The sequence below is a fragment of the Camarhynchus parvulus genome, chromosome 4 (assembly GCF_901933205.1).
Source record: "Camarhynchus parvulus chromosome 4, STF_HiC, whole genome shotgun sequence".
In the NCBI taxonomy this organism is placed as follows: domain Eukaryota; kingdom Metazoa; phylum Chordata; class Aves; order Passeriformes; family Thraupidae; genus Camarhynchus; species Camarhynchus parvulus.
In genome coordinates, this window is record NC_044574.1 from 59323997 (window position 1) to 59340140 (window position 16144).

At 39.5% G+C, this 16144-nt stretch overlaps 1 protein-coding gene across 9 annotated transcripts in view; it reads right to left on the minus strand.

Annotated features, from left to right (window-relative positions):
* Positions 1–16144, minus strand: part of WDFY3 (WD repeat and FYVE domain containing 3) — a 153170-nt gene that overhangs the window by 119836 nt on the left and 17190 nt on the right. For 7 of the 9 annotated variants that reach the window (XM_030947540.1, XM_030947538.1, XM_030947536.1 and 4 more), the window contains exon 2: positions 825–919. The exons of the other annotated variants lie outside the window; for them this stretch is intronic. The gene's annotated coding sequence lies outside the window, so the exon portion shown is untranslated. The remainder of the gene's footprint in view (positions 1–824; positions 920–16144) is intronic. 9 annotated transcript variants of the gene reach the window in all.

A 16144-nucleotide genomic window follows, 5' to 3' on the forward strand; every position in this document is an offset into this window, starting at 1 on the left:
CTACCTCTTCCCTCTCCCCCTCCTCCATCTAATTTTGCCTGTTACATTCATTTTTCATCAGCAAACCAAGCCTTACTGAATTTAACAGCTACACAAGCTTTTTTTTACTTCACTAGTTAAAAAGTAATCCACTAGGTGATAAATCTCCTTAATCATTGGCAACTTTCCAAAAAACATGGAAGTAAGCTAGACTGAAAGTTCTAGTTGCAAAAGGAAGCCTCTTGTAGGCTGTAATATTTGTAGAAGGACTATAGAGCTCTGGGGAAAAACATTCACAGCAAGCAGTCTATACAGTTTGTACAAACCCAAGTAAACTAGGATGTAACACCAAAATACAAGTCACTTGAGGCAGAAGTAGAGCTAGCATTACCTCTGTGGGGATACAGAATGGACCCTTCCTAGCCTGTCAACTCTACTGAAGATCAGGAGTATTCTTCTCTCAAAGTAAAAATGAGAGATTTGAGAAATTCAAAGAATCAGGCACTACAGACTCACGTATTATGATCATTCTTACCCTTTTTTTTTAACCTATTGATGACAACCTCCAAGTTTAATGCAGCTTGTCTCTGAGCATGCATCACACCCACACAATTTTCTGTGACCACCCAGCAAAGTATTTCCACAGCATTCCCACAGATAAACAGAATCCTAAATTTTGTTTGGGTAGAGCAATTTTACGCTGACTGTGCTCTGACAGTGCCTGAATTAACTCCCTTTCTGTGACAGGCAAATGAACTGCTTCACACAGAATTTATTAAAGGGTGTGCCAATTACAAATCAAAAGGCAATTTCCACAAAAGCTCTTCAACATTCACATCACTAACCTCTACAGCATTCCTGGGATCAGAGCAAACAGCTTCAAGAGAACAGGGCCCATTCCTTTCCGAGGTTTCTCTTCAACACCAAAGCTGCTCTCTCACTAGGTAAAAGAGAAAAAGGTTAGAATATAAATGTGACAATGAAGTCACAGAGCTCTGCTCTTCTGAACTGAAAGAGGAGTCATTCCTATGACAACTGGACTTTCACAAACTAAGAAATCTTTTAAATAGCTCTGGGAAAAGGAACAGTAGCAAACTAGAAACTGACAACACAGCAGTATTTCTCTGATTAAATGACACTCACTGAGAGCATATGAAGTGCTAAAAGAGTTAATATAAAGCACAAGCCTGGTAATTAATGCACTGACAGCCCATGATCAGCAAGAGCATCCCTCTGAGGAAGCAAGCGACTTCCCACCATCACAGCATGGGAATAAGAACTAAGCTACATTGATACTAACCTAGCTGAGCAACTGTGAAGCTACTGAACACACAGTTTTCCCTGGCCTCTCCCCTAGTTTGTCTGCCTCTTTATTTTCCGAGTTATAAAATATTCATCTTAGAACTTACAAGCAGACACACATGAGCCAACAAGGGGCATCAAGTCTGAGCTCACTTCAGCACAACTCCACGAATCCATCACAAGGTTCTCCAGCTAACCCAAACAGGTGGTAGAGGCAGTAAACCCAGCAGTGGCAATTGTAGGACCTGGCAAATAACTAGGTGAAATGCTGCACCTTGGTTATTAGCCATGAGTTGGCAGACTTCTGATTATTTTACCTCTGACTCCCAGTCAGTCCCATTTGGCACTATTGGTACAGTGTTCCTACACTCCCGAGCACCACACAACACAGGCACATCTGATGCAACTGAAAAAACTTCAAAATACTACTTATAGCATTTATTGTTTTAATATTTTGTACATTTAAAGAAGCAGATAATATTTTGGTGGGGGGAAATTGACTTGGGTAAAAAAAGCAGTACAGCACCAGATACCTTTGAAAAGCTTTCTAAGAGAGATAGCACTAACGTGAAGATCTTGCTCACAGTGATGTTGCAGAGGTTAAAATTTTGTTACTATGTTGTTCTATGCTCTACAATCTTTAGTAACTTGCTAGCAAGTTCAAGTGTTCACTATTAACAACTAAAGGAGAATTTCTCTCTTAACTCCATCATCCATGACTGTGAAACCTTCTCCCTCCAGTTCTATCAGCTCATAGGGCAAAGTAAGGAACCAGCAGCCACAAACAAATACCACCTGTGTACACAGCACATAAAACTGTAGAAACTGGACCAGGGAACTCAGAAATTCCAAAAGTAGGGAGAGCACTTGGATTTTATCTCTGCAGAAGCAAGTAAATATTTAAACTAAGATGATAAACAAATGGTCCTTTTGTCATAGGAACAGTTACTGGACAAACCTTAAAACAAATAAGGAACTGCCGTTTCAGCTCTCTTCATTTCACCCTATTAAGAACTTTATTATATAACCAAATGCTTCTCAGGTTCAAAATGATCATTTTTTGTTTTAAGATACAGACAGTGGAGGTTTCAGGGTCCAAATCTGTGATTGCACTGAACTTAATTAACACTTACTATATTTGCAAAGCTCAAATGACCAATTACACTACAAGTACACAAAACCCACAAGCTTCCTTAAGCAGAAATTAAAGGGTAGTATCATCATCGTTTCCAGCTAAAAATGTAAAAAAAGGTCATGAGGAAGTACAACCTTGAAGACAGTTTGCAACCCTCTTTCATATGTGTTATTTACTTGGTCCTGAACCAAAAGTTTATCTATGGTTTATCTATATTCCCACAGTACATCTGGAATGCCTTGTCTCTAAGTCCTGATTCTCCTACATTTATCCTACTTCTATATTTTGTCAGGGTCACAATAGCTTGAGAAAGACTTTATCAAATGTATCTGCACAAAGTGAATTGTTTTGACTTGCAGTCTCAAAACCAATAAACACAGGGGAGCAGGAGGTCCTGTTTAAACATAGTTAACAAGAACTAAATGCCTTCTGCAGTGCCAAAAAATAAAGCGCTCCTGCCTTACTTCCATCAATCAATCTTCAGCATTGCCTAAGCTTTAATTCTCCCTGTGGTCATCAGTTAGCAAAAGTGACTGCAAGACCAATAGCACACACCATCTACACTGTAGCAATGAGAAAAAGGAAGGTGTTTTCAACCTCGAATATCCCAAAACACCAATATCCTCCAAAGAAAAGCAACTAAACTAAGTAACAAAACAGGTTAATTTTGAATCCACCAGTCAAGAGCAAAACTCTAGAAGCACCGAAAACACTTCATATGACTCCAGTCTCTTCACACCCCCCACTCTAGTGGAGGCACAGAAGCCCTCAAGAAGAAATGGCAGCTACTCTGACAAAAACTCTGCTGCAATTTCTGAGAAAGGAGAACCAGTTCTGGTCAGTGTCAAGAGGGCAGCATAGCTTAGTCACTTTCCTGCCTTATTGAATCTCCAGTGTAAAGGAGAAATATCTCTGGGAAGTATACTGACTAGCATGTTCAACAAAACCTTTCCTGGACAAAAGGATTATGTTTTTTAGACAAGATTTGGATCCAGCGTTCCTAGATGATTTCTTAGGGCATTCACCCTCTCTCCACCTGAACTAGATTCCTGACTTTCCACAGGGACAATGGATCTCCTGGCAACACGCAGACAATATGGTACTCCATGGCTATGCTGCCTCCAGGCTTCCTTGTCCATCTCTGCCCACTAAAAGGGCACAGAAAGGAATGTAAGTACATGCTGAAGCTCTCCAGACAGGCAGCACCTTGCTCTCTGGCTAATGGCTTTCCCATTTGCAGATCACACACTACCCAGAAGCTGTTCAAACCCACAACAGAAAAGCAGCACAGCAAAGAACCAAACTGCCCATCCTGTATCCGGCGTCTGCTCCTGACCACTTCCAAAGCGTCTCAAGTGGCAATTACCTCAAGAAAAAGTACACCATAAGTAACAAATACAACAGGGAGTTGTGGTGGTTCCACTTGCAGTGCAAAACACACAGGGTGGAGATTTCTCCTCCCCAGAATGCTGCACGCACAGGTAGCGTCTGATTCAGCCGACGGCAGTGCAGATGAGGTGTGCATCGCCTCCTTTTCATGACCCACCACTGAACCCTGGCAGCAGCCGCCTCTATTACTTTCCAGAAGTGTCATTCAGCAAACAAGTCTCAGCCATCAAAAACATCCCCACCCATGGCTTACATAAAGCTCCCTGCTGCACTGAAGGGCTTTCCTTCAGTTCAAAGAGTTGCAACATATAATTTGCAACTCTTTTCTCAAAACGTAATATTAGCGTGGCCAGCTTGAGCATGACCAATAAAAACCTAAGTGACACTTCACTGCAGTTACCATCAATTTTAACAGACATCTTCTTTTTCAGACAAGTTACTATCTACAGGCAGTTCTTTAAGAGTTTATTTAGGTAGTCTGCATAATTACATAAGGTAAAATATTATAAATTAAAATATTAAAAATTAAAATTAGAAATATTTTTCCATCATATGAATAACAGCTTTTCGGCTTTTCTAAATGCAAAGTCCATTGGCTGAACATGTATTTTATAACAAATGCACTCCAGAATTATAAGGGTTTTTTTGTATAAACATGTTGAACTATTTTTTATCCAATCACACTTCTTCAGAACCAACACAAAAAAGTTTAAATCAAGTTCTAATAATATGTATTAATGACTTGAGTAACTTCTCTTAGCTGCCATTACACCTTTGTCCTTGTGAATTAAATAATTTGCTTGCTGTAAGAAGCGTTTCCAGACCTACATCCTACTAGGTATTCAACCAGGTGTTTTAGGTCTCTTTTTATTTTGCCTCAGTATCCCAGTACTCACTATTACTAGAGCTGAACAAATCAAATAGAATTTGATTGCTACCCCCAACAGACATCATACAAAAAGTGCTAAATAACAGAACCTCAGCAATCACAAACCACTTGGTTCCTGCAAAGAGGAAATCTGATCAAGTAACCATTCAAATTTGCTTTTATGTACACCTTATTTCTGAAAAAGAAATACAAACATTATGCAGACTCCCATCTTAGTTGCTTTCCCCTTACTTATTTTCCAAGTATTCCTCTGTGCATAAACTATGTTTATCAACTTTATGCACACCATACTGGTGCCATCAGAATATTAAAAAAGGAAAGCCCTACAGGAGCATAAGGTTTCTTCTGTGCCTACACACACCACAAGTATTCAACAGAAACCTATTCACACCTAACCAGCCATTTTCCTCCCTGCTTCTATGTTTTGCAAAGTTACAAAACTCACTCACATGTTACATCAAAGAGGAGTCAAGGAAGACATTACATATAAACTGTTGTTGACAGGAATTACAGTAGCTGAGTGCTAGCACTTACTCCACATTGGATAAAGAAAAAATCCTGCCTCTGATGGAAAGAAATCAAAGGGGTCATAAACATTATGTGATCCAAGTATGTTTTCCACCTTTTCTAGCGGAGATGTGTGCCTAGCATGCATTCTCAACCTCGCTGGTTCACTTTCAGACACACTGCAAGGGATGTCAAAGCCTGCCTTCAGTCAGATGAGGTCAGAGGTCAGGAGGGAGCCTGGATCTGAATTCACACTATGTTGAGAAATGACTTCAGCAACAACATATTTCTGCTGTACATAAAATCTGAGAGAAGAAACACAAATGTGGGCAATATGTTGTAAAAGTACCCCCAGCTGTTTTAACAGGATCAGGATGGAAGAGCCAGATGTTTCCCTGCAACAAAGACAAGACCTTAAAAGCCAACATAAAGGTCAGACCCATTTGTAAAAAACCAGCAAAAACCTCAAACGAGTAAAAAACTACAGTTTCTAGCTCCCCTAAAAATACTCTTCATACTGTTTCTTATTCACTACTTCTGCTAAAACAAACTCTAGTATTGCAAAACTGCATGCAGGAACAAGTAAAGAAAGGTACCACATCTGTTTCCAGTAAAGTTCACAACTCCAACATGTGGGTACTTTCTTCTCCTCACCAGCATTCCTGGATTCTTTTGCTTTTTGTTTATAAATGCAACTCTCAGCACTCTTGTCATGCTTCCAAATGAATGCATACCTCCTAGTGAAGACTCCATTACCTCCTCCTGCTCATGGAGGATGAAGGAAACGCATTAAGGCACACAATTCACTTTCTCAGAGATCAACCCAAGAAGTTCACAGTAGAAAACAGCAAAAATGGCACACTCCAGTCTACAGACACTTGTCACAACAGACTGCTTAAAAATTTTCAGACTATTATTCCATCCATCTTCAAATTAGAATATGGTTGAATATCTGTAACTCTGTGTTTTTACTGTCCCTAAGACCCAGTGTAACACAGTTTGGAAACACTAGAAAGATGATACCAGTAGCGAGCACAGAGGAAACACCACTGCAGCTTAAACAGAACTTTCTGGAGGTGGAGGGGGAATATATAATCCCAACAACTAATCATGTTTTGACAGGTAAAAATTAATTGGGTGGAAAAAAATGAAGATACCCCACTCTGTGCAACAACATGCCAAGTTCCAAGCCAATCTTCAAAATACCTTCACGCTCAACAGTGAAGGGAAGTACCTTCACAAAAGGGGTTTTAATGACAGACTATTACAGCCACCCTACTATATACAACTCTTAAATGTTGCTCCTCTTCACTGAAGTTGTCCAAGAGCCAAACAAACAACAGAAACACTTGCTAGATTGCCTGGGCACCATGCACTTAAAAGTTCCTCCTTAATATAAAAAATTCTACCTTTCAGCCAGGTTTTTCTCAATATAGCAAAGCCTGAGACATAAATGCAAATGGCCAACCAAACACAATAAAAGGAGACATCACCCAAGAGAAACAGCTTGAGCTGCAGCTGCATTCACATCTCCTCCAGAAGCATCCTCTATACAGAGAGACAGAATGCAAAACAAGAACTTCAACAATCTGGCACTGGGTACAATTTAACAGCAAGGAAAGTTTAACACCAACAGTTTAAACTTTTTTAAAGCAAGGAAAAAAAGTGAAAGCCAAGGAAATAAATCCAGTCTCATTTGTAGGCAAGCTCCGTTGGACAGCCCAAATCTAGCTTCAGTGTAACTGCAGTCATTTGGAAGTCAGGAGGTCTTAATGCAACACCTGATTTCTATGCCACTGGAAAGAAAAACGCTCCATAAACTGCATTTATGTAAAGTCAAAGCCAAAATTAGTCTGAAAGAGGAACAAGAAAATTGTCATACACGCTTCATGTTACTTCACCTTTTAATTACTCTCTAATTAAATTTGCATGCTTTGATAATATCTACTATTATAAGCTGATACTCCAAATGGAAATAAATGCTAATTCCCTCTGCAAATGAGCCATCAAAACTATGTACATTTAAATAGATTAGAAAAATTTATTTCAAGTTGTCTTCAGAATGCTCTCCCCTGCCAAACTCAATCCTCAATTTACAAAAGTCTGCCAAGGATGCATTAATTCAGGCACCTATAAACTGTCTTCTACTCTTAACAGCAAAGACAAGTGCTTCTTGCAGAAATAAATCACAATGTGTCAGTGCTAAACTCCAGATGCTCCCTACACAGACATGTTGAACTGACTTGTAGGTCACCTGTGACATAAAATTTTATTAATTATATTGCTTGATAAGAAGCATTGTCCTTTTTACATAGAGGTTTTCAAACTAAGCAAGTGGGTCTTAACATTATAGCACTATGATCTCTGTCACTGAAACACTGGATGTTGTTTGCATGTAAATACAGAATGACATAGGATGGAAGACTATGTGAAGCTCAGTGTGGTCCAAGCTCTGCTCAGCACAGGGGCAGCTTAGATCAGCTGCTCACATGATCTCTGAGCATCTCTGAGAGTGGAAATCCCATGGCCCCTTTGAGAAACCAACTGTGCTGTTTACCTTCACGGTATAAATTTCTACCCTACTTGTAACTGGCCTTGTGCTGGTTGTGTCCAATGCCTCCCATCTTATCCCTGTGCATCCCTGAGAAGACAGTAAAAATTTCTACAGTGGTCACCTCTTCTGAATTACAGATTAGTGACCACAGAGATACTCTATAAGTTGATCAGATATCTGAGGACAGTGCCCTTAATCAGACCAGTCGGGTACACACTGATACAGTAACAATCTTTTTTATACAAGCTATTATTTTATTTATGAATGAATAAAATAAACCTAGATAAACACACACAGCATTTTGCTTCATCAAATGGAAATAAAGACCAGAATAATAGAGAAGGGGTTCTTTGTGTATTTCAGGAAGCTAATGCCTGGCTCACTATTAGCTTTCTATAGGATGAACAAAACCCTCTGAATATAGAGACAAACCCCGATTATCTAAATCACTGGTATCTAAAATTCTGAAATCCAAAAGTCAAATACCTGTCTGGAGGACAGATGCTCTGGCATTTCTAAGAACAGATCAATTACCTTGGTATTCGGAGGCTTACAACATAATTCTAAATCTATGTTCAATTCCCTCACTGATGGGTGTATGGTTATTTGTTTCTTTTACAAAGAGAAGTGTATAAGTTGTTGCAAACAGTACACTCAGAAGTAAATAAAGATTTTTCCCTCTCAATTAGTGTCTACATGCTAGCTTGCTCAATATAGCTACACTCATTGATGCTATATTGCATAATGGAATCAATATATCACTATGTTATCCCAGCCATTAATTCCAAGCTCATAAGCATTTTTATTTACTTTAATTAATCACAAAGTTCCAATTTCCTAACAAGGACTGAAGGCTGACCTATATTAAAAGGTGCCACAGGCTACTGGCAAACCAAAGTCAGGCTTTTCACAGCACTGCATGATGGGAGGACAAGGAACAACAGACCTAAATTGATACAAGAGAGGTTCAGACCGCACATAAGAGAAGCTTTATTCCTCCACTGAGGACAGAGAGGCACCAGAACGGGGCCCAGAGAGGCTGTGCTGTCTCCAGACTTGGAGGTTTCCAAGACATGACAGGATCCAGCCCAGTACAACCTGGTTCCATCTCAGAGCTGGTCCAGCTGTGAGCAGCAGGTTGGACTACAACCCTGCCAAAGTTTCTCCCAACTTGAGAGAGGTTCTCTTCCCCACTGTCATGTATAGAGCAAGTCTTAATCCCAGTGTCCCATTCTAACATTTAACGTGCAAAGTCAGCTGCCTTGCTGCCCTGCTTTCCCAAACCTCCCAACTGCATGGATTCTTTTCTCTCTGCAGCCTTCAGCTTCCTGCCTATCCTGACACTTTATAACAGGGAAGGTAACCCTTTACCAGTGGACATAATTTTCTCTCCAGGCATCTACCTGAGGGCCAGAAAACCAGTCACTACGTCTGGAGTACATGAAAAACAGCAGGAAAAATCAGAAAGTAGAGAGACTGTAGAACATGCTGGGCAGAGGACAGGTTCTCCTCAAGCATACAGACCTCCTGAATAGCAGAGCCTTTTGTATTTGACTCACATCCAGCCCTACAAGTTCCAAGCAGGTTCCTCCAGAGCCCTACCAGTCACCCAGTCCAGCACACAAGTCCTTTGATAAGTTCTTCTCCAGCTCCTGCAGTGTGGGGGTAACATTTTGGCCTGTGCTAACAACCCTTCCTTAGAAAGGATCACAGAGAATCTTGGCATGACAACATCTTGGTGGTCCTGCCTGGAGTCAAGACCAGGGTACTACCCAAAAGCACCTGTCATGGTGAGCTGTGTTTGATAGCAGCACAACCATTTGCATGGTGCTGTACTTCAGGTAACATTTTAATAAAGGCAAGAGCTGTCTTGCATCAAGTTGATTCTTGCATCTGTGAATCTCCACTTTTGTCCATCTGCGACATGGAGAAATTGTCCCAGAGCTAATGGAGCTGTAGCTGTGCTTCCTGGAGAGCAACTTTAGCCTACATGCACCTCCTCAACAGTGTCCTCACCTCAAACAGCACTGAGCCCCTCACAGCATGCATAGCACTGGGCCACTTGCTCAGTGTGCTGAGAGAAAGGAAAATTAGGGCAGCTGGCAGAGAGGAAGATGACTTCCAGGTAACTGGCCAGCCAGGCTGCACACACTTCCCAGCAGTGCTCCTGCCCTCGGCTCAGCACACAGTTCTCAGGCTGTGGGCTGCACAGCTGGCGTCCAGGTACATCCAGGGATCAGAAGAAACAGATTTGCAGCAGAGCTTCCATTTCTGGGTTTCCATGTAGCTATTTCTGTTCTACAAGAACTCTCTTCTGGTCAGTGATCTTCAACTCCAAGCCTTGAAGGGTGTGTATTTCAATAAATTGTTTCCTTGTTGTTAAATTAAATGTTGCTGTTCTGAGAAAGTCTGTGGGTCATGTCTCTTTCTGACAGAGAATTCTGACAGCTCAGATTGAGTTAAGGCAGTAAGTAGCCTGTCCACCAAAAGAATAGATTAGTATGTATTTAAATGTTTATGAATAGCCTGAAGATTCTGTTCAACATTGCAACTGAACAAGTCAAAGTTGATGATATACAGGAATCCCAATAATAAAGACTTATTTATTCCATCACACACTCCACCATGAATCTTAAGCTCCCAGATTCTGTTTCCAAGGCCCATGCACAGCTCTAAAATGTTTTGTAGTTATTGTGCTGCTCATCATATCACCACAGTTCGCCAGCCTTCACCTCTCAGGAGAGTGCTGCAGAACTCTGACTCTCATCTCACAGAAGAGTATTTTTACTCAGTTCCTTGAACTCCTGCTAATAACCAGTTGTTCATACTCTGCAAGTTTGCAAGGCTGGTATATATTTGGACAGCTCTCTCCAGGTCCAATTTCTAAATTAAGTGAAGTAACAAGGCATGTTAGAAAACGAACATTAGGACAACAATTACCACAAATGCTAATTTTACTCCAGCATCTGATAGTAAATTAGATGATGCCTTATTCTAGTAACTGCATGGAAACAAAGAAATCCACTGAACTACAGTCACAATCCTGAGAGAAGACAGATATTCTGAATAACATCCAATATCATTTACGGTGTTCTTGGGAGAGTTTGTTCTGCCGACTGCCTGCAAAGGCCTCCCATCTTTGGATTCTGCCTTCTTGGCAGCTGCCAGGGATCTCATTTTGAACCAAACTTCCCCTGTCTTGCCCAGCTAATACAAACGTTAGAAATAAAATTTTTAAAAATCCCAACAAAGATCAGCAGAATAAATTTATACTGAATATCCCAATAACTGCAAACTTCAGTTTGCAATGTGAAATCAAAGCGCGTCCAAAATAAAAAGCCACCTTCTTATTTAGCAACCCCCAAGCCGAACAGAGATCTCCTCACAAATGAGGGTCAGACCTCCCTGTGCAGCCCACCACTGGCACTTAATAAACAAAGCTAATTGACTTTTCTTTTTCCTTGAACTAAAGGGAAACTAAGGTACTGCAGAACAAGTCCTACAAGAAAGAAGTGTCTAAATGGAGTCATTCTTAAAATCATCTGCAAAAGTTTTGACCGTGTACTTCTTTCTCGTCTTTCAGACAGCAGCAGTCACTTCTTGAAGCATGCCAGTCTGTTTCTTAAAAGTGTCTCCCTTGACTATTCCTTCATTCCTCAACTCATTCATTCCTTTTTCCTTTTTCTGAGATGTTAGATCCAAGAGAGATCACAGGCCAATAAAGATCTCACAATACCCACTCCTGATCATTATTAACTTAAATCACATTCAGATGAGTAAGTAATACTAATTTTTATAAATACATTTTTATTCTCCAAGTTACAGTATAACTTGATGTATTGCCTAGCAGGCCTAAGAAGTTGAAAGTGTAAGAACACAGATGATATATTTAGTTTTCCATGTTTTCTGTCATTCTACACAAAAAGCTTCCTGCCAAGAGTTCACACATGATGTCTTTACATAAAAACCATGGGTAAATGTTCAGAGCAAAATCTGTACAAACACGTGGATGCAAACTTCAGATCCAGACCATTTTCAATGGCTAAATTTTAATACACACAAGAGGAAAAAAGTTAAAGACACTGAATGACTTAAGGAAGTGTAACTTGCCAATATGAAATTACAATGTCTCTTCAGTCATCCAGTAACCTCAATATTTGCATGATCTGCATGACAAATCATGAACATCACAAGAGAAAATATCAACAGAGATTTAACTCTTTTTCCAATTATCCAGCTCTCCCTCTTACACAAGCACAGAATCATATCCTCATTTGTAAATATTTCTAATAGATTGTAGTTACTGAGTTTGTGTATGCATGAAGTTTTTGTTTCCATATGGATTTTTGTCTTACTCTTTTTTGGGGGGCAGGTGCTTTGGCTTGATTTAGGGTTTTTTGCTAACGAAGGGAAAGGGGACAACATTTAGGAAGAGGACTCCAACAGCTACTTGATACATCTTGATCCTTCCTTGCTCTTAACACATTCTTACTCAACTTGCTGCAAATGTAAGTTGAAGAACTTATTCTTCCTCTGCCTATGAGCTACCAAGAGTATCATTCTTTTGCAATTTTCCCTCTACTATCTGCCTGGAGTATTTCCCAAATGAAGAAATCCTACTACTTACACTAAATGCAATCTAAGTTGTTAATAATTATTTCTTCTATTGAAAAGTTAAAACTATTTTAAAAGTCTGCACTAGAATTATCAAAGTAAACCAGAAAAGCAAGATTCTGGCTAAAATTGTGTGTGCTATAACCAAGCATACAAAAAACCCATGTCCATAACGGAGAAAAAAGAAAAAAAACCCCAAGCCAATAATAAAGTTTCATTATCTTTCTGCTACATGAGAAATAAGTGAAGAAGTTAAAAAAAAGCTAAAAACTGGTGAAGTATGAAAGCTACTTGTTAACACTACTTAAACCATTGTTTATTTGTGTTTGGATATACTTTTCCAGGGGAAAGGAAGTTACTCTGAAAAATATCGTTAATGACACCAGGTAGTCATAATGTGATGACTCTAGGTTCCCACCCATTCTGTAAAGAAATGTCACATTTGGCTTGCTGCCCATGTCACTGAAAAACAAACCAAAGTTCACGTGATGTTATTTTGAAAGAATTGAGCTTTTCATGACATAATCAGAAATATTTAGGTTTGCTCTGGCAAAATGAGCAGCACTGCTGAACAGCGCAGTGTGTCAAAATAAACACATTTAAAAACTGAGATATGGTGAAACAGAACTCAAGAAAGGTATCAGGAAACACCATATATACTTCTCTTGTAGGAGACAACTCATTAAGCTTATTGATCTCATCATCTTCCTAGATAAGGGCTTCAGTTCTTCTTTAGAAAAAGAAGCGTAACCAAGATAAGATACTAGATTTTCATGCTTTTCCATGTCCAAACAAAATTGTTTTTCCTATTGCAACCAAAGTCTGTCAGGAGACACCAAGCTGGAGTTAGTTTCTTTAGAGAGACCAATTCAGGCAATAATACTTTGCTGTATTTGTAATGAAAAGTTAGCATCTCAGTTCTCTTCTCGATCTAGGTTTGAAGTCCAAACAGTCTTTAAATACCGTGATCAAGTACCACTCTTGATCAAAATTCTTCTCATGTCTCTCCTTACTAGGTAACACAATTGAGATTTACCTCTTGTAACAATGAAGGTACAATGGACAGATTAGTCTGAAATCTCTTTTAAGAGAATTAACATTTTATGAATATGTCCTTAGTATTTAATTAGAAAATCCAAACAGTGCTTAATAGGAAAGAGAACAGACTAAAAAAGAATATTACTGAACTCGAACTGCTGTTCATTTCCAGTGTGCTCCTAACACCATTGTAAATTGGTAGCAACCCTCGCCTGCAATTCAACAGAAACATGTGTAGAAATATCATTTCTGATTGCCTTCAACAGAATAGAAACTCTCCAGTAACCAAACTCAACACTGCACTAAGAAGAGATCTAGGTAATGGCAACATGGAAAAGAAACCACCAGATTTAAAAAACAAAAAAAAATCTTTTCTCCAAAGTAGGGAAGATTTTCCTCCTAAATTGTTCAATTCCTAAGATTTCTAATTCAACTGCTGACTAATTTTCAAAACCAATACTAAGAAAAAGCAAGTCTAAGTTATCAGTCCATACCAGACCTCGTCATCTAGTCACACACTAATTTATGCACATGTTCATTGAAATGGCTGAAGAGTCATTAAATGTTTCTCAGGGATCATATCACTTAAACCCTTGATGAATCAATTGGAAAAACTACATATATAAAGCAGAGACATGGAGGCAAACAAATACCCCAGGAACACACACTGCTATTAGGACCACAGAATATTTCACTAAGGTGTGAAAAGCAATTTCAAAATTCCCAATTAAAGTTTTCTACCTTACAAAAACACTGCTTTTGTGAATTCTGCATTAGACCAGGGCATTAGCACCACCATGCTGATAAAGAATTAGACATAATATCAAGCTTTTTTCCAGAAAAATCTTTACAACTCTTCCCTTCTCATCATTACCTTCTGGGTTTCTCCGCTACCAGGTGCTCTGATAAAGTACAACATTCTCATATTCACAGTACCAGAACTGCAAGGCTGAGGGAAGAATTCTAGCAGAACCTTCACTAACAATGGAAATAATCAAGTTAAGTCTGTGATAAATGTGGCTACAACATACATTCTCTTCCAAGCCAGAACTCAGCATCTCTATCATGAGAAACTGGAGGGGAGAGGTGTAAGTTGACGAGACTGAAGCATACACACTATATATCCAGTCTTTTGGTTATAAAAGAGTATCTTCTGTGTGCCTGGTCTGTTGAAAGCACACAGGGACACACTGCCACTGAAGGAAAAGAAATTCCAACAAAAAGAGCCCAGAAGAAAGGACCCCAATTTCCTACAAATGACAGCACCTTCTCACCTCTCCAAATACCCAATCTAAAGTACAGACACTGTGAGCAAGAAAACACAATCTTTTCACTCCCTATGACATCTTTAGCATAAGACTTATAAACTAAATAAGGACCTTAAACCCTTGCCCCAATTTATTTCCTGATATAGGACACTAAGCACTAGAACCTATTTATGACTGATGCAGATCACACTTGGCAGGGCAACAAGCAGTGCAGCATCACAGATCAACTATTATTTCCTTTGGCTGGGACTCGTACATGGTATATTCAGTTCATCTGTAAGCAGGGAATAGCACTGTAGTCTACCAGTCTACCATCTCTTCTCCCATCCCTAAATGTTTTATCTAGGATCAAAACAATCTGCCTTGGTCACTTACGCTCACAGGCAGCCATGAAACATGAAATGGAAATGACATGACATAAAACTGAGAACTGAAAATGGAGTGTGAATAGGGCAAACATTTTTACAATATATTAACTGCCTTTATTATACTGCAGTGAGATCACTTGGCTGTAAAAGTATGAGATTTACAGCTACCTCATCTTATACACAGGAGTACTACATTTTATTTGGTGATCCCAGGGCAAGACCAGGGGGAAAATTAAAATTTCTCACAGGCCCACCCTTTGAAGGAAGAGGAAAAAACCCCAAGAAACGAAACAAACAGCAGTTATTTACATGTTTCTAAAATCATGAGAACACGAACTTGGGACTTTTGACCTGAAATCCAACAAAGGCCATCTGCAACGTTTCATTTAGATCCAAGCAAATGCCTTTTCTTTATGTATCCATAAAGTATCAAGTTACTTTATTTCCCTATACATCTTATATTTCCCATGATGTACATGGGCAGTTTGATTTTTGCAGCATAGTGAATTGAAGAATGAACCCAAACAAACCACTGACTCACTGGCACTGGAAAAATAAGGAAACAGCAACATGGGGGGGGGAAAAAAAAAAACTTGTTCACAAACAAATCAGGGTGGGGGCAGGGGGGAAAAAAGAAAAGGAAAAAGCAGCAACCAGAACACAAGCAGCTGGCGCTCAGGGACTAGGAAGGACTTCGGCTCCACAATAACAGGATCAGTTGCATAATTGCTGCTGCCTGAGAAGTTATACAATGTCTGCCCTTCTCATCATTAAAAAAACAAATAAGCAACCAGAAGTCTTTTTAGGGCACAGAAGCCAATAAATTAAATACCACATGTAAAGTCCTGCTAAAGAGAAGGAGCTCTGTCATTTCAAACACTACTTTTTAGCTTACTGAGACATTAAACATCAAATTGTATGTTGACCCTTGCTAAAAACATCTATTTCTCCTAAAAGCAACATGTCCTAAAGCCAGTGTCAAGCCACAAGAATTTCCCACCTGGCTTTTGCAGTCTGGCTCTCAGAACACATGTTTGCATGGGAGAAAGCTGTCCCTAAGGCCAACTTGAATGATATGTGACCTCTCTTCCTGCTGTAGAA